Here is an 18956-nt window from a genome sequence, read left to right on the forward strand (position 1 = left end):
ACCCTGATTGCAAGCTGCAGAGAAAAGAGGGAAGGATCTGAGCATACCCCAGCTTCAGCTGCTGTTAAAAAAAACCAAGACCCAAACACTTTGGGAATTGGACAAAGATGACCAGACTTTCTGGGGCAGGAGCTGTCTCTTTCTAGGTATGGCACAAGGAGTGCTGGCCTCAGGTGGCACTTCCAGCCTGTCACATGAATCACTTCCTGCCTGACCTAACCTGTCACCTCTCCAGCGACAGCAGACAGGCTGATCCAGATACAAAAGCCTTGATAATAACTTTGACGTACGGCACGTCCCATAATCAGAACTGACAACTCAGATCCAACAGCCCCATGATAGCCACTTCCCAGTAAGCACTCCCCATTTCTACCTTTGCCCCACTTCTGCAGGCAGCATGTTAAGGAAATAAGCACCGAGTTGTAAAGCCACACGCTTCCTAACTGACAGCCCCTGAGCCTGGGCACGGCTGCCTGGCCTGCGACCTATGCAGGCACCGTGCTCCCCTCCCAGCACGAGCTGGTCACCAAGTGAAGCAGCAGCAGTGAGGGACAAGGAGGGACGCTGGCATCAGGCTGGTTGGTTTTCCTGTGTGTGCACTCAGCGGGGGCAAAGACTGCACAGCCTAGAACCAGACAGCAGATATTCCAGCACCAAGCATCCTGTTCTGCAAGAAGAGGCCATGCAAGGCATGTTGCTATGAAAAATGCTTTACAGCAGGGCAGCATGGGCACCTAGGTGCCCTCAACATGATCTGTGTGGAGACGTTATGTCACCAAAACCAGAATGCTTCCCTTTGCCCTGCAGCCCTGCTGAGCTCAGGAAATTACACCCTCAATGGCTTTCTACCTTCCTAACCCTTCAGGCGACCAAATCACTCCATAGAATGTGGCTTGTGCTTGTGCACACCCTGCCATGATCCCAAACAAGAATTTCAGGAGTGTGGTTGTCAGCGCTGTTAAAGTGAACATGGTACCAAACACACAAGTATTGTAACTGGAATATGAGGAGCCAGCTGACTGGTTGAAAATGCTGGAATTAAGACAAGAGAGACCTCATTAGTAATTTAAGGAGTCACAGCAAAGGCCAACTACCAAACTAAGAGTGCCTCATAAAGACCACCCTTAAGGAATGAGCTCACCTAGACTCCCAAGGATTGTCTGTCTCAATAGCACCTCTTCTGTCTAAGAAGAAAAGGAGATCAGTAGGTGGTACATGCTGAGTGGCTGAGCATGGCACTGGTCTGCACGTGGACAGCAAGGGGGCAGTTACGGGGAAAGAGAGCAGTCCCTCAAAAACGGATGGGAAAGCTCAGTTGGATTCCAAATGCACTTCAAGTAGGGGTCCTGCCATAATTTAGAATTAACATTGATCAAAAGCACAGTGGGAGCTATTGAAAACTCGTGAGAGATCAGATATTCTCCTCTCCAGCCCTCTGGCTAACTCCAGTTCACCAAAATGCCATGTTCCCTATGTCAAGTTCTATCACTAGCTCCTAAACTGGCTTGTGCTGTTTTACCCCAGGCAGTGGAGTCCTTCCTTAGGGACCTCAGTCTTAGACAGGGATTCTGGGTACTGCAGAAATTAAACTATCTCTTCATGGCTTGCCACTCCCTTGGGCACAGCTCCTCAACTCATCTTCACAAAAGCAAACATATACAACAGTCCAAAGACAAACGCAGGAGTTATATTAGATTTTGTGATAACCATTCTCAGGTGATAACCACTGCTTTAGACTCAGTAAACACCAACACACTAGCATGATAAACCAGAACACAAACAAGCTGTCAGAGCTGTGATCCAGTCCTTCACTGAGGCCCTGTTCAGCTAAAGTAACGGGGATGTCTAACCAGGGATTTAAGATTCATTTTTTCCCCAGGGGGGAAATCCCTCCTCTTCATCATGCTCTCTCCCACCAAGCACTTCGCGTCATTCAAACTTATTAGTCACAGTTTCTAGATCTTACAGCACAGAAGACAGAAAATCCCCTGTTAGTTCTAGAAAGGGGGATGCTCCCAGGTCACAGCCAGCCCGAGGCACTTCCCATCTGGAAAGCAGTCAGAGATTGCCAGCAGTTTCCTTGGGGCTCATGTCTCTCATGAGAGACTCCATCAACAGTGGGTTTGAACCTCTCTGCCCAGACACACCAAGCCACACCACTGACAGGCTGACTCACTGCCAATCACCCTTTGTACCAAAGCACGTGGGGGGCAGAAAACAAAACTGTAACAGTCATCTAGGGAGCACCATCTAGTTCTCCATCTGCTCTCCCAGCAGCCAAAGGGAAATAGCTGCTCTGCCACCTCGCTGCTCCCCCAGCCTTCCCGCAGAAGCAACTGCCTTTTGTGGGAAGGCTGGGATGGGAACACGGCCTCAGGGCTACCAGCTCTAGGGGAACCATGAGGCCAGACAAGGACCTTGGCAGCATGGATGGAAAGCCAGCCCTTGATTCCTAACCCCACCCCATTAAGTGTGGGCAGCCTGGTTTCCGAGGCCACTTTCCCACACAGCCTTGCACAGGACCCCACCCTGAGAGCTCCTTGTCATGCCCAAGCTGGCTGAGAGCTGGGACAAAGCACTGCCAGCCCCTAGACTCTGTATCTTCTGCTGTTTGTCTCAATATACAAAGCCTGGGAGGAGACACAGAAGACACAGCTCGTTTCTCTGCTGCCTGAGATGGAAGCAGAGGTGACCTAGAGGCACAGTCCAGTCTCCATGATGGTCAGTAACTGTTTGACTAAACTCTGAGACCAGCCAGAAAAAACCCTCTCACTGCACAGAGCTACTTCTCCAGAAGTTTACCACATCACCCAAACGAGTGCAAAACCAGGCCCCTCCAGCCTGCGGCTGTTTGCTGTACCCAAGTGAAGAATGACACAGGCTTATGAAGCACTGCCCTACATTCTGAAATAGCGTGTTCCTCTGGAGGCAGGCACACAAGCAGGAAGAGCGAACGACACTGACCTGGCACACAGTCCCTTGCCTGCATCTCCACAGGGAGCAGCCAGAGCTCTGCAGCAAAGGCACCCACGTACGCAGCTCCCACTCCTGGGGATCTGCAACACTCGTGGGCAGCGAGACACTGCAGCACCTAACAGCACCTTGTTACTGGTTTGGATTTGGCTCCAGCAAGGGTGGCTTTGGAGGCTTGGTACTCTCCTCAAGACACAGGCTGCAGCTGGCATCAGGCAGCCAGAACCAGGTCCCTGCCAGCGGGCATGAGGGCTCTCACTTGTCCTGTTGCTCAAAGAAATCTTTGTCCACAGAAGCTGGATGTAGCAGTCTCAATAGCAGTAAACCCAACTGTGACCAGGAAATCTTCCACTAGAAATATCGGATAGAGAAACTGCACATTACAATGTCAGCTTGCTTCAGTCCATGGTTAAACTGCAGCCCACAGGGTGGAGGAGCATCATGCTTCATGTCTCTAAGTAGGACTACCCAATGCTTTTTCCACCACAGGAAAACTCAGAGAAATGAGGGGGAAAAGATCACAAAAGCAAGAAGCACCAGCAAGCAGTTCTGCTTCTGCCCTAAGAGTCAGGCTCCTGTTTAATCCTACAGGATACAGCACAACCATGCCCAGAAACTCTACATTTGAGCATTGACATTTAGTGCTCTGCCCCTGCAAGAACGCCTCTGCCTTCCAGCCCTGACTCACAGTTGTCTCTTCTCTTTACACAATACTGCTCCACTTCCTGCACCGCCAGCAATCGCTCAGCTCCGGCAAGAAACGCTGCCACATCAGTGCACAGGCTGCAGAGACAGTCTGCTAGCACAGCAGCGTTGCTTCTTCTGCCCTCGCACCACTGCCTAAGTTCAAGTTACATTATTTCATTATTACTCTCCCTCAAACACACCCCTCTTTTAAATAATAAATATTGAGCTGTCTGAAATCTGAATCGGATGCTATAATTAGACACCCCTAAAGCACCCATTGCTGTGTTACACAACACAACTCAGAGCTCCTGCGTCCCGAGTGAAGCTCTATTGGCATTTTATTCACATCACTAACAAACTCTTAAAGCAAAATCTCCCAAGTGTTCTTGGTTACTGAGCTTTGGTTCAGATGATGGGGCAGTTTCAGAGCATGCAAACAGATTTCCCTGGTCTGAAACTAAACTGGAGATAAATTCCAGTCACTAGTGGGTGTCAGTCCACAGGACTAGAGTTAGCCAGAAGTAAAACCTTGAGCGCACACACAAAGCAGATCAGGTCCTTAGCATCAACTGTTGCTCGATATCTGACCCCCTTTATTGCACACAGCTTGTTAATGCAGACACAGCTGGTCACAGTTCTGTGCAAATCTCAATGCCAACAACTACCGCCAGACAAAGAAATGTCTTTAATTCATTTAAAGGATGAGCTCAAAACAAAAGCCAGGCTCCAAACTCCAAGGCTTCACTGCTCAGCCCCATTTCTGCTTTCTCTTCTCAGCAGCAACAGAGCAAGCTCCTGCCTGAATTTGTTCATACAGCAGCACCAGGAAGCAATAGACTAGCTGAGGTAACTCATATTAATAAACTGGACAAATATTGAATATTCCTCATTTTCAGCTCACTACCATGCTGACAGCTCCATCCTTTTTAAAGGACTAGGTGTAGGGGAATGCCACGCTACAGCAGCCCCTGCTTTGCAGGAGGCCTATAGACACTGGCAGCAGCAAGAGCCATATGGCATGTCCAGACAGCAGCGCTGGCAGCTAGAGCCACAAGCTCTGCACACAGCTCCCCCACCTCTCTGCTGGGGGTTATATCCAAGTGTTCGTGCAGCTAACTCCCGCGGGATGCAGCAGGATTAAAGTATTTACTCATTCTTTAGAAATCCATCTCTGGGGCCATCCCTCCCCCAGAGCTCGCTTGGCAAGAGCCTAACTAGGTGGCACAGGACACAGACCTTGCCAGCTGCACACCCAACTTGTACAGCTGTTTTGGAATCTGCATCTGCCAAACACCAGCATGAGGAAAAAAACCAAACAGGGTCAATATTTTAGATGTGTCATTTCCTAAGATTACCATCATTGCCATCCATTCTGTGATTTTGTAACTGTTAAGAATGTTTATGTAATCAAAAGGGCAGAACCAGTGGTCAAAGACAGCCCTTCAGCTGTCCCTAGTCAGCATCAAACCTTCTAAAGAAAATAGAGGATTATCTAATCCAAACTAAAATTGAGAGCATTCTCCCAAACTCAAGTTTTCTGCATTATCTACAAGATATGATCTAAATAATTCAAAACTTCAGTGGATCTAGGTCACCAACAGAGGTTTGGTTTTTAGCAAGATGTCCCAGAGGGATTGGCTACATTTTTTTTTTTTTTTTAAATTGTTGCTGACTTCCAACATCATGCTTAAGGACACCCAATAGTAGATGGAGTGGATGAGATCAGAAGTAGGAAGGATACTGACAAAGGCTAACTTTGGCTTGTGGAAGCTGGGCTGCTTCTCATTCTCACAGAAAACAAAACCATGGCTGCAGAGGAGTCACTCCTGTGACCACTGAAGGTCCACAGGTGAATTGTAAGAGATGTGTGAGAAGTCTCAGGTAAAGCAAGCTTATCTTCCACACACACATCTCCCAGGGTTTCCAAAACCACAATGGCTGAAAACCCATCCAAGGAGAAGAGAGACCAATTTCAGCTCTCCAAAGGATGAATCCACTTGATTGACTTCTCTTGGTTGACTATGGAAGGAGCCCTGTGGAAGTGCCACTGCTCCATGGATGGTAACCTTTCTGAGCATCTCCCAGAGTAGTCCTCAGGCTCATTAGGCGGACACAGTTCATAGAAGAATCAGAAAGGCAAATATTTTTTAACCCTGAAATATTTTTTGCATGTTTGCAGCCACTACATCAAGCGGTCCAGAGTCCAATGGTTGACCTTCCTTTTGGGTATGTTGGTTTTTCCTCCCCTTTATTTATTTGCAAGTAATAACAGCAAGTTATATAGAATCAGGAAATGGTGTCAGCTCAAAGTTCAAACCAGTTTCCCTATCAAAGGCCTTGCGTAACCACTTTTACAGCCGGCCTTTAATGGCACCTTTAGCCCAGTTACAGGGCTGATATTACAGGCGTTTTCAGATAACTTGGGCAGGTCATCAATATTTTCTGGAAAACAAGTTTTCTTTTTCACATTTCTTTACCGAAGGACACGGTGGTGATTATGCTAATTTCAGAGAAACTAGAAGGTGCTATATCCTCAAAAGGATACAAATCATATGAAAAGCAATTTGGCTCCACTTGGCACATAAATAAATTCTCAAAGCTGCTTTATCACAAGCAAGCCACTTGCATCCTCAGTACTAGAAATGCAACAAACTAATGTACCAGCCAATATTAAGCATCTGCCAACTTTATCACACACCTACATTCAAGATTCCATATGAAATAAACAGTTTATTGCTCTGCTTAAGGTTACCAGACAGATTAAGTCAATCTGGAGACAATAAAGTTCAAAGAAACACTGTGCAGCAGCTTTAAAAGGCTGTGTTTAGAGGAAGTACTGGCTGTCCAGACATGAAATAGCCAACTTCCAAGAACCTGATCTCTTTAGGATAATTCAAACTCCACATAAGAACTGAGACATTAATATACGTTATATTTTAAAATCCTAACATTTTATTCCTCACTCTCCAAATTCCATGACATATGTTCAGCGGGACAGCATGGGAAAGGATGACAGATTTTAGATTACAATTATCCTATTTCTGTCAGTCAAGGAGCACTCGTCCTACAGATCTTGTGCAGAACTCTGTGGACTAAATTCAGCCCACGCTGTCATATCAATGTTTCTAAAGATTTTCTTTTTTTAGTGCCCTGGCTTTAATGGGTGTTTTGTACCAGTACTTTCTGCAGAATCATTCAATGCATTAGATGCCTAATATCTTAAATGGTTAAAAACTTCCTTGTTTGGGAGCAGTAGTCAGTATAATAGCCATTGGCCCTATCAAAATCATTATCAGCAATTAAAACTGAGGCAGATATTCTCTTGATTCTTTATCTCTCAACTTCTAATTTCTTTCTCATCTAAAACCAGATCATAGGAGCAGAGTTCTGAACTTTAAATTTTAGAGTGTTGATTTTTTTTCTTTTTAATTATTATTTAACAACCTATACGGCTTGCACGCTTTTCCCACTGGTCCAGTAATTACCTCATCATTTGATTACTGTGCACATCATGAGCCACGTATTTGTAATATGCAACTCCCAGGAACATGCAGCCACATCATCCACCAGCTACAGCAAAAGTCAGACAACGGAGCCACTGTTTCAGCCTTGCCTCCTGGCCCAACTTCTCAGCCATGGTTTTTGCCTCTCAGTTTCCTTTCAGTGCTACTAGATCTGAACAACCACTCTTCTTTCTGGAGTCCTGAGACTTTGTTAACAAACAAAAGCTCCTGGCTTATAAAAAAAAGAAGCTTGAAAACAGGAATTAAGTTTTTGGAAGACAGACAGTCAGCAGTACACCAGATGGTAAATGCAGAATTGTTAAGCCAGTCACATAACTCTGGGAGCCTAAATCTAGTTTGGGGGAGGCTGGGGAGAAAGAAGAGGAGATTTATATATATATATTTGTGCAGCTGACAGCTTTTTACCTGGCAGTATCAGAGGTGTACAAAAAGCCTCTTGATAACCTGCAAACAATTTATGAGCTCTGCTCTTTGCATCATGCTGTTGCTCAGCCTTCAAGTCAGACGTCGACTCCTCTGTGTTTGGGTGAGCCTCCAAGGCAGCCACATCCCGCACCATTCTCCTCCTCCCTGGAGAGGGGAGGAAAACTGGCAGCTCCCCAGGAGCCGGCTAACCCTGCAGCAAGAGGGCTGCTCACCATCTGCTCCCACGCACAGGCTGGCAAGGCAGCCTCCTACCTAGTACAGATTTGAACCAGAGCGCTCGTCACACAGCTCAGCTCTCTCCCCTTGCTTCCTCCCACACACACACCATCAACTGTCACTCTGGTGGGGCAGGGGGATGCTGTGACCACCCCCTCCTGCCTCCTGCAGTTAAACCAAACAGCAGCTCTGTGCAACAACGCAGCCTTCCTGCTCTTCACTGCTGCAAAGAAGCATTGCACAGAGAATTATAGAATCTCCTTGTTGGAAAAGACCTCTGAGATCATCATGTCCAACCATACCTGTCCACTACTAAACCATCCAAGCACCCCATCTACCCGTCTTTTAAACACCTCCAGGGATGGTGACTCAACCACCTCCCTGGGCAGCCCCTTCCAGTGCCTGAGAACCCTTTCAGTGAAGAAGTACTTCCTGACATCCAACCTGTACCTCCCCTGGTGTAACTTCAGGCCATTGCCTCTTGTTCTATTACTAGTTACCTGGGAGAAAAGACACACACCTGCCTCCCTACACCCTTCTTTCAGGTAGTTGTAGACAGCAATTAGGTGTCCCCTCAGCCTCCTCTTCTCCAGACTAAACAACCCAGTTCCCTCAGCCGCTCCTCATAAGGCTCGTTCTCCAGCCCCTTCCCCAGCTTCGCTGCCCTAGCACAGCAAAGCCGCCGTAACACACAGCGCTGGCCAGCGTCTCACAGCAACGAGCAGCCAGGCCACGGCAGCACGCTGTGCCGGGGCATCCGCCAGTTCTGTTCACACACCACAACACACACTTGCCAGCGAGCACCACGCACCAGGGACGAGGCAGCCGGGATCCCCACGGGGCTTGTAGGCACCTGCAAGGGCTGGCTCTGCAACAGCCCGTGGCTTGCTACACCTTGCTTTTCCACAGCTCCCTCCTGCCAAGGAATGGTTTCTGGTGGTTCATTTCCTGCCTGTTCTTCATTCTTGCAGGAACAGGAGTCTGTGGCCATCCAGTTAACTCTGCTTTGTGCTGGGGAACATGTAAAATCATGTCAGAGCTCCAGGATTTACTAGCTCAGGTCTGCATTTGCCAATGCTTATGCTTTTGGAAGAAGATTTTCGCATTCACCTGGCTTTGAGCTACAAGAATGTTTCTGATCCATGCTGTTAACAAAGAGGGCTGCTAAAAATCTCTTCTAATACATGTGTCTCAAAGGAACAATACGCTGTGATCCAAGCAAAGAAGTTGGCACACCAGACTGAATTAGGCAATGCTTGTGTGGCTTGGCACTTCCTGGCAAAACTGAAATGCAAGCACAGGCCGACATTCAACTGATCCCGAGCCAGGATCCCAGTGTTAGACAAGCAGGGTTACATATAAACTCCCTGAAGCTTCATGATTTGGTCTAGAAAGGTTTGGTTTTGAGCTTTTGGATAAATTCAGCCCCAAAACACAGAATGCAGATGCAGACCTGCAGATTTACATCCTCCTGGATTATTCGCCATGCTCCCAAAATCACCCAAGTCACTGCACTTAATTCTCCCATCAAGACTTACCCTATTCTCCTAAGCCTGCCCCGACCCAGACCTCAGAATAAGCAATTTTTCACATTTCAGCAATGGTTTCAGCTGCAAACTTTGGGTCATGAAAGAGCTTTGGACACCAGTTTCTCAGTTGGTTATTGCCCATCACAATGGGAGATAGAGCATTTCCAAGGCATGCACCCATAGGAAGAACGCCCCAAAGGGAGGGGGAAACAGAAAGGAAAGGAGACTTTGATCACCAGCACGGTGGTGCTGTCTGTGTGTGTGCTGGCTCCCTGCTTCTCACAACAGCATCTTCCTTTGGCGGGCCCATCTGTGCTATTTTTCTGTGGCTTGCAGCCCCGTGTGCAAGAGGATGAGAGCAGCACGAATGACAGGCTGTATGACTGTATGTGCACATGTGTGTGTGCACATGCGCGCTGCCCCCCTCAGAATTAACCACTGCGCCTCAGGAAACGTCAGTCACTCCCTCCTAGGGACTCTTGGCTGAAACAGGCTGTTGAGGGGGTGTCTGGGGAGGGGCTGCAGAGACCACCAGTGCCTCCAGGCTGAGCGCAGACAGGCAAGCTGCCTTCACTGCCCTTCAGCACGTGGCCTGGGATGCGAGATCATGCATGTCAGCAAGTGTGACAGGTCACAGACATCCCACAGCCCGAAGGCATCCTGTGGTGACCTCGGGAACCCTGCCAAAGTGAAGCTTTCATTTCTGGAGCATCCTCAACCCACTCTTGCTTTCAGTATGCCCTTCTCCTTCCCTTCCTCCCTTTCTAGCAACACTGCATTCTGCTTGCTCCCGGAGAGAAATAGGGCAAACATAACCTGATTAACCAAGGGGATTTGGGCAGGAAGGGGCAGGGGGGGAGAGATTAATATGCAGAAAAACACAGAGCCTTTCCCTCTCACATTAGCTCTTGCCTATTCAATAATTAAAGGGTTCTGTGGTGACTCTGACTTAGGGATTTGCTATAAAAGCTTCTCGTAAACTCTGTCTCAGCATGCAGATATCAAAAGAAAGAGAACATTCGGTCTGACAAGCTGAAATTTCTTTCAGACGCTGGGGTCAGTCAGAAGCTTAAAACCACTTGGACACGAGCCTGTGGCTCCATTTTAAAACATAAGGGTCCCTCTTGCTGTTGTTCATCTACTGACAGTTTGACTACAGCCTTTATTTGGTTAGGCTGTCTTTAAAGCATGGGTTAGAAGTTAATGCAGCCTCTCTCCATTTCATGTATGGAAAAATGTCGAAGGCTGGCAGCAGTACGTACAGGCTTGTATGAATAAGGAACAGGTTACAGAGGCTCTGGCTGCCCTCCAAATCCATTTTGGTATTCTATTTTCTTTCCATCCATTCTTGCTTGCTTATCATAAGACATATAGATGTTTCAGGTCAGAAATGCAAAGCTCTCCACATGCAGAAAAGATGCCTTCCCTGACCTTCCAAGGAGCTATTTTTGGCTGCTCTTATATGCCTAAGAACTCTTATGGAGCTCAGGCATTGAACTAACTGGCCCTCAGAAGCCTTTGCCTAAGAGATATGAAATGTTACAGAGAATAATTTTTATTATTTTAATTATCTCCATAATCTTACACCCTATTGATTCCAAATCTCCAGATGTTGTAGTTGCAAGGGAGTATATTTTAAAAGGGGATGCAATACTGAGATTATTTCCCAAGAAACTTACGTTCAACATTACAGCTAAACATATACAAATAGGAAAAACAGTAAGGACATATCCTTAAACCAAAACTTTACTAAATTTATTGAGTACCCTCAAACTTCAACTACCTTTGTTTTTCAAGACCAAACCTGGAGATAGAAATACTACTTAGCTCCAGAAGTTTCAAAGTGAAAGAGATTTCTCTGCCTTATTGTGCCACTTGGGGAGGTACAAAGAGTTGATGAGATTAAAAATGAAGGTACACTGGGTTAGCAGCCAAGCACATACACAGAATGATACTCCATAAAGAAAGCAACAGCCTTAGCTCCTTCTGCCTGAACACATAAATACCCCACGTCACATCCTGGCAGTCAGAGACTCAGGCTCTGGTCTGTCCTGTTTCTCACAAATGCTAATGCTGACATTCTTCCACCAAACTGCCACTGCCCTGTCTGCAAACATCCAGGGGCCAGGAGTGAAGCAGAGCGAGCCTCACTGCCCCAGCAGCCAGTCCAAAGGCTGGTCACGCGGCCAGGAGTTCACACAGACCAAGGGGACTGCGCATCCCTGTTGCCACTCCAAAAATTGCTCACCCTCACACAGTGAGCAAAAGATAAAGCACGCTGGTATCTTTTCCCTTCTGATTGCACAGCATTAAATATCAAAGATCTTCTACAAACACACAATGAATCCTACATAGACTATAGAGTGTATAAAGCAGAAATCATGTACAACTAGCAAAAAGGATATGGAGAGTATTCTGGTGGTGAAGTGTTCAGGAGACCCAGCCTCAAGAAATCCATCTCTTGTGCACATGTGTAGATACACACAGAACCCACAGCACTATTTCCCAGCACCTCACATTTTCATCCTATTAGTATCTTTTAAAAAGGTACTTGTGCTAAGATATTGCCTCTCAAGGCCAGAACTGCACAGGGTCTAGGGATGCAATTGAATCTGGATAAAGTTACAAGAAAAACAACACAAGGTTGGAGATAGCCAGTGAGAAGTGACGTACCTTGCATTTACTGCTCAGAACATAGGCTTGTTGTTCCTGATTGTAAGGCCCAAGCAGAGAATCAACAGATTCTGTGAGTATCAGCATTCCCCCCATAGGAGCTAAAAGTCAGGTACTCGTTTCCTTTGGTAACATCCACCTGCTTAAACAAGACTTACCATAGTTTGCAAAATAACAAGGCCATGTCCTGCAAATGTTTGCTAAACATTTGTGCAATTTAATCCAAATACAGGAACAGAGGGTTCACAAGCCAGAAACTCCACTTTGAAAATGATTCATTGGCAGTCTGTAAGCAAGCAGCGACCTTTCATTTTCTAATTAAAATTTGAGTGTAAATAAGAAAACTGAAATAATGGACAGGAATAAGGGTCAATATTTGTGTCATGTTCTTGAAAAACACAGCACACTAAGACAAGCGCCATATGTGGCAATCATTCTGCCTTATTCTGCTTCCACTTTCACTTCCTCGTTTTGTTCTGCCTCTTTAGTTGATGAGCTCTTTGCTGAGGAGAACTGCCGTGTGTCTGTACGATGTGTGTGCTGTGAAGCCATGCTCCTGACAGAGATGTTCAGCTTGGTACCTGCTCAAAGCACGTTCACAATTTCACTATGGCTGAACAACGAAGCTGAGTCAAAGGGCTGTTGTGTGTTAGCAATGCAGGCTGTGCCTCTCTCTTATCCACTTTTATTTTCCTTTGGAATCACTGCCACAGTTTAGACCTTTGGTACTGAGTCATGGTGCAGCATATCACATTTCAATTAAGAAACATGAGCACTTAAAATTAAGAAGGAAATGGAAGAAAATTAACGCCATAAAAAAATTATTTCTCGAAAAGGATTAGAAATCACCCCCGCCCTTCCTGCCAAGCCACACTTTGGACCTACACGTGACCTCATGGCTCACATCTAGCTTTGCTGTGAGTAGGATGAGGTCTCCAGCACCAACCCACAAGCCTGGGGAAAGCAGAGGCCACTGAACACCCACAAGTGGGCAACTAACATACAGCTACAGCACACCGAGATGATGGTGTAAACCCCTAACACTACAAGCTGGGAGAGCTTGGTCATTAAGGAAATGGAGTGTGTCTTTCTTTCCCTTGGCAACACTCTGCTTATCAAATAAAATTAAACAGAATAGAATTTAAAAGCCCAAGGAGCAGAACTTCTGAAGAGATAAGGCCACTGCTTTCCCCTGGGGGACAGCCCCACATCCACTCCAGCAGTATGTTCTGCTGGCAGTATGTATGATACAAACAGTATTTAAAAACTCTGCCTGGTAACCTCTCAGGACAGTACCTGCCTTTCACAATCGTGGCTGCCCCAGGGCTCTGCGTTCACCCACAGAGCTGCCAACAACCACCACCACAGAAACAAAGATCTAAAGGAGTACCTTGTGCAGAAACAGTCAAGTTACTTTTCCCATCCGAGAACAGCGGAAGAGCTCAACTCTGTAACACAATCCAAAGCTGCCCCTCAGGACCGCTATCTTAGGGCTGAGCCAGCCCAGCTGCAGCCCTTTTAAAGAGCCTCAGGTGTAGCCCAAGTGTGGGGATTGAAATGAAAGCGGCTGGTTGCTCACATCCATTCTATTGCTTAGTTTGTTGAACTGCAAGTTAAACTTGATCCTTCTTCTCCAAGGAGTGGATAATCATTTATTAGTTAGGCATCTGTACACACACACATTTTCCATATTCACTGGGCATTATCTGAGAACACCAACCTGTGGGATAGACCGTGAGGCTGTTGTGGCATTCAGGCTCTAAAATGAGACTGTAAAACCAGAATGTGACTGTCCTTGGTCTCTGGCCTTCCCACTCCACTCCAGGCACAGAACTGGGGTTTATTCAGTAGGACCCACAAAGAGCTACAGAAACTACCCCCTATGTTACAAGCTCCAGGAACTGTCAGGAGCTGTAAAAGTTATACTTTATAGCACTGATGTCTTCAGTGAAAGCACTGAAGAGAGGTATCCTGCCTGCTGAAGCATGTCCTTCATGAAAACACAGACCAAACTATTTTCAATATCTAGGACTTCCTTGACCCTGTAACTTTATGCTGCTAAAGTGAGAGCTTTCTTTCTCAGAGTCCCAGCTGTGACCCTCCTGTCTCCTAATTAGATGAACGAGATGAATTCCTATCTTTCTTTTGCACTGTTTCTGTAGAGCAGGCAGGGCAGGAAGTTCCTCCACCAAGTCTGTGTGTCTGGAATGTTAAGATGTACTCTCAACTTTCTACAGGGGTTGTATGGCCTAGTAACTTCTCAGCCACAGGATGCTGAGTTTCCAGCAATGTAACTTGGAATTGTGATTCACAGAAATGAAAGTTTGGGCACAGTGATTTTTGGATGGGAGAGAATACATAACCTGCTATCATTTTGAATACACAAAGGGCCAGCCAGATATGTAAGGTTTGAAATGCTAGAAAAGTGTCTCCCTCCATAGGGGAGGCAATATTGTGTTGTTAAATGTACTGTGTCCCAAATGGCCTGAATCAGTAAAAACTTGTCTTTACAGGACTCTGTAGCTCTTCACTCTGAGCAAACCAGCTTGTTGGCATGTGATGTGCTGAGAAGGGATCCTGGGGAAATCAAAACTGACAGCTGCAGAATTAATATGAATATTAAAATAAGGGCAAGGGGGTCTCTGCTCCAGATGGGGCGCAGGGACATGCCTCTGACCTTTTGCTGGTGAACCTGCCTGCCCTCTTGACTTGGCAAGTAGCAGTAGCAGCAGTCCACAGCCCTCCTCTCGTGTCCCTCCAGCTCCTTACTGTAATTTATAGAAAGTCTCCACTTACTGCAATCTGCCAGGCACTCCAGAACAAGTTAGATAACAGTAATAGTTCTGCTGCTGCCGGTTTAAAAGGTAGCAGCAAAGATGCATTAATGATTACACTCCTCTTGAGAATCACCAGGACAGGAGGCAGGTGCTGAACTGGCTGAGATACCTTTGTGACTTTGTTAGGTGGAGACTGAATAGTGGTCCCTGTCCACGGGAGTGCCTTTCCATCCCTCTCTTACCATGTGATTTATCTGAGCATCCCACTTCCTGCAGTTCCTAAGTGAATGAATAAGTATTCAGAGTTGCATCAAGGGAATGGGTTTGGCTTGGAGAATCCTGCACAGTGACTCAGGCTCTCATGAGTAAATTAATTCCCTCAGAGAAGCAAGACAAAATCACACATTCTGCTAAGTCCAGCTACCTAGAGTGGTGATTTAGGAAGCTGTTGCCAGAAATACAGTTTTATCTAGCTTTATACTGAATGCATAATTAATCCATTCCTATTATATTTGCAAACATAACCAGCCTTTTAAGAGAAAAAGAAAAAACGGTGTAACTTGGAAATGCTGCATATTGAAACATGTCAGCTAGAAAACAGTTTGCAATCAAAACTGTACATCTGACAAAAGGGCATTGTGGCAGTCTGGGATCTTCAGAAATTGCCAATTATTTACACAGGTCTCCATATATATTACCCTGTACACATTTAAAAATAGGCTGTAGAAACACAGAGGTATAAATACCCGGAATGAGAATTGCATCAGCTAGCTCCTCCCCCACAATGACAGTGCAAAGAAAAAGAGGGTGTGAAGCAGCAAAAGCACCAGATCTTTAGTACCAGCATCCCTACTGTAACACACGTGCATGGAAGCAGCCATGGAGAGGGACCCGGAGGTGTATGGACCGTGGCTAATCACTTACATGCAGAGATACCTGTTAGTGCAAGCCGAGGTGAAACTCATCTTATAGCTTTTAGTTTTCTTAGGAGATCAGTTCAAATGGTTTGATGTGGCTATACTGTCCAAATTTGAACAACACAAAATATGGATTTTTTTATGCAGTATAAAACAACTTCCTGCATCTTACCCTGCTAAGGATTTCAAAATTGCAAGAATTGTGGCTTTGGGAGCTTTTCTGATGTTGACAATTTATCAGAGTATACCAAACTTTTGATGCCAAGCTACTCCTTTTGGGGTCCAGGCTTCTCTGGTTTAGGGAAATAACCTCCATTATTTTCATCCTGCTTTACAAAGCTGAAGTGTTTCATAATTAACTAATCCCTACAGTACCACTATCAGGTTGGTAGATAAAGACCCTTCCCATTTTACAAAGAAGACATGAAGCCATTAAAGCTGGAGGAAGTTGTTCAGGCCTCAGAATAAATCAAAGGGAAAGATAAAACTGGAACATGATGTAGCTACGTTTAGCGCCAGCTATTTCCCTCACACAATGACATCATATGAAAGCAAAGCCCTTGATGATGTCAGAGCAAAAGCAGGACGGATCATGCTGGCAATAATGCTAAACGATTTTTAGGGGCAAATTAGACCTCAAATCTCAGATAGAGTGGAGAGATTCCACTGACCTTTCCAGGGCCAGCCAGGATCAACGATGGCTCTGGGTTACTGCTGCCCTTCTAGCCAAGCTGTCGCTCAGACAGCGAATATGCACAGGTCATGGTTTGGTGTCATTATTCAGCTCAGCAGCACCATCAGATTTGACTTAGTCTGTCATGAGCCAGGACCTGAGCAAAAGGCAAGTGTGGAAATTAAATATCACTGTGTAAAACCTCTTGCATATTAGCAAAACTGAGAGAAATTTACTAACACTTTGTGCTTTATTGAAAATAGTGAGACGCACACATTGAACTCACCTTGTATAACTGTCTCTGGACTTTATTTTTGTGAAAAAGGTTTAATTGGTATCTCATAGCTTAAAGACAAGCACATTGTTTCATAAAAATGTGGCACTGTTTCCTTCTGTTATTGACCAAAGCTTGATCAAATGCCACGAGGCCAGTGGAAAGGCTCTGCTTGTAACTCCTAGAATAAAAATATAAATGTTTCCACATTCAGCAACTTCTATTGCTTTATTTTTCATGTTTAATCTGTGAAAGCTAATACAGAAAAGAGGGCAAGCAGGCTGAAGAAGGGCCAGGCTTCCCCAGAGAGACCCCATCACATTTCAAGTATTCCCATCACTCTATCAACACCACCTCCTGCTACTGCGATGAAAGGCAGCAGCAGAAAAAGAACAGGAAGAATAAAACTCCTTATGTATACAAGTGAGGAAAGTCGGCCCCACCTCTACAATCAAAGTCAATCACTTAAAAGAAATCAAAACAGACCTGGCCTCCATCTTCCAAGCGCAAGAAAAATGCCCTTAATTTGCTCACCCCGTTCTGTTTTTGTTGTTCTGAGCCTTCTCTGATTGAAGCTTTCTGAGGCAGAAAATCCATGTCAGTCATGCCAGATGACTGCTTTCCTCCTGAGCATCTACTGCTGCTACTAAGATCACAAAGGACACATAAAAGGAAAAAATTGGCAGCCTTCTCAGTTTTGTAACCCAGGTGAATTAACACTGCCATATTAAAAGCTGACACTATTTTTTAACGAAACAAGGCTTCTGATCTGCTTATCACCACTGAGGACATGTTGGGACCAGGATGGTTTTGAAACATCCTAGTTAGCTTGCTTTGGCCTACTCGACTAAAGGTAGGGCCTCTGGTAAATGAATAGGCACCAGACAGCTAAGGGCAGCCTGGTGCTTTATGTTATAAATGACAGAGATGTGGTCTTGGTTCTGTTCTCAGTAATGAGCAACACAAACACAAGCAAGTGAATATTTCATTGGAACTTATACCCTGAAAACCATGTCCGATTTTATTTTGTCTGAGCCACAGGATAAGAACAATCTTGTAATACCAACATTCTTCTCTTAGGAGCCTTGGTCTCGCTGTGACAGTAGTAAAATACCTCTTGTTCTACATGAGTTACGTATTTTTAAATGCTCATTAATCTCTCCAGCCAGTCTGGTCTTAGAAGCCTCTTATCTCACATTTAAACTCTTCAGAAGTAAAAATTTTTATAGGGAGGAAATATTTCTTCTTCATTTCTGTCAAATACTAATTTTCTGTCCTGCCAGATGTCTAGAACCCAAACTCTGGATGAGGTGTTTAGTCCCATTCATATAAAGCCACTGTAAATACAGATTCCTGGGATGCAAAACTAAACTTCCTAATCCATCCTTGAAGGCTTGTGGTAGAACAAGATGCTCAGTGAACCCAGCATAATGCAGAATGACAGAACTACATTATATGGTTTCCTTTTATTCTGCATTCATGCAGCATTAGGCCTACTCAGCATCCACCCGCAGTTCTCCTTCCTTAGCTACCAGTCTCCTCTGACATGAGACCTCTCACAAGCATCACCCATTCCTCAAGCAGCGGCAAGGAACAAAGCAAATCTCATTCTGCAACTGCGAACTACTTTGGTAGAAGTGCTGGTCTTTGTAATCAGAACCAAAATTTTGTATTTTTCTCGCTAAGGATTTCTGCAAATCTCCTTATTCTATGTTTCAAGCATTTTTAGATGTTTTCTCACCTGTGTTTTTGGTTTATTTTGTTTTGCCAATGGACTGTCAAAAAAATTACGAGGCTTTGAGCTACCATTCCCATCAGATCACCACAACAGAAGGGGATCGTCACTGGGATCATCTGTGCCAAGGCATTAGCATGCCTGGAACAGCAGCAGAAAATTCCTTCAGCTGTAAAGCAGAGTTTGGTAGACGAGTACAAGCCCATCTTCACACCATCTGCTCTGGTCTAGCATGACCGAGGGCCGTGTTTGATGGTTGCATGCACTGTGAGTGGGATGAGGTCATGGAGAGCTCAGGACCTCCATGACAGCTTCCTCATTTGTAAATTGTCTAACTCTAGTGACTATATAAAGTGACTTTAGAAGAGAGAAAAGACATCCCAGACAAAATAGAGATGGAAAAGCTGGTATGGGCAGAGGAAGACAAAGGGGTTAATTAGGAAGGATGGCCTTCTACCATAGCAAGATAAGCACCTCAAAAAGGAAGTCAAGTACATCCTAGAAGCTGCGAATAGATATTGCCAAAAATAGTCTAGAGTTAGAATCCCAAAA

The sequence above is a fragment of the Antrostomus carolinensis genome, unplaced genomic scaffold (assembly GCF_000700745.2).
Source record: "Antrostomus carolinensis isolate BGI_N321 unplaced genomic scaffold, ASM70074v2 scaffold49963, whole genome shotgun sequence".
NCBI lineage: Eukaryota > Metazoa > Chordata > Aves > Caprimulgiformes > Caprimulgidae > Antrostomus > Antrostomus carolinensis.